The following is a 402-nucleotide window of genomic DNA, read 5'->3' as shown; positions in this document are numbered from 1 at the left end:
ATATAAATGAGTAAATATACATTGACACTTTTTATAGAAAATAAGATATAAACAAGAGTTGACACATCAAAATCTTTTGTGGTCTTCTCAATTTTCATATTTATAATTTTTTTTTTAGTTTTTTACGCTATTTTCTAACCTTGTAGACTGAGGACTAATCTGTCGCGGATCAAAATTTCATTAAGGGTTTATTGCTGTCTAATGAGTTGTTGCATGAATAAGGTGAAATTCGTTACTATTTGTAATTATGTAGTGTCATTCTGTATCAACTAAATGCAACTTAAATACAATTCTTACCTTAATTTCTTTAACTCGTTTAAAATTTATCAATGATCAAGCTGTCTTTTTTTTTTTTTATGGTTTCTTGCGATATTTCTTGATGTAGCAAACCAAGTTCCACGA

The sequence above is a fragment of the Arachis ipaensis genome, chromosome B01, assembly GCF_000816755.2.
Source record: "Arachis ipaensis cultivar K30076 chromosome B01, Araip1.1, whole genome shotgun sequence".
Lineage (NCBI taxonomy): Eukaryota > Viridiplantae > Streptophyta > Magnoliopsida > Fabales > Fabaceae > Arachis > Arachis ipaensis.
The sequence above is the reverse complement of the archived record's forward strand: the minus strand, read 5'-3'. Positions refer to the sequence as shown.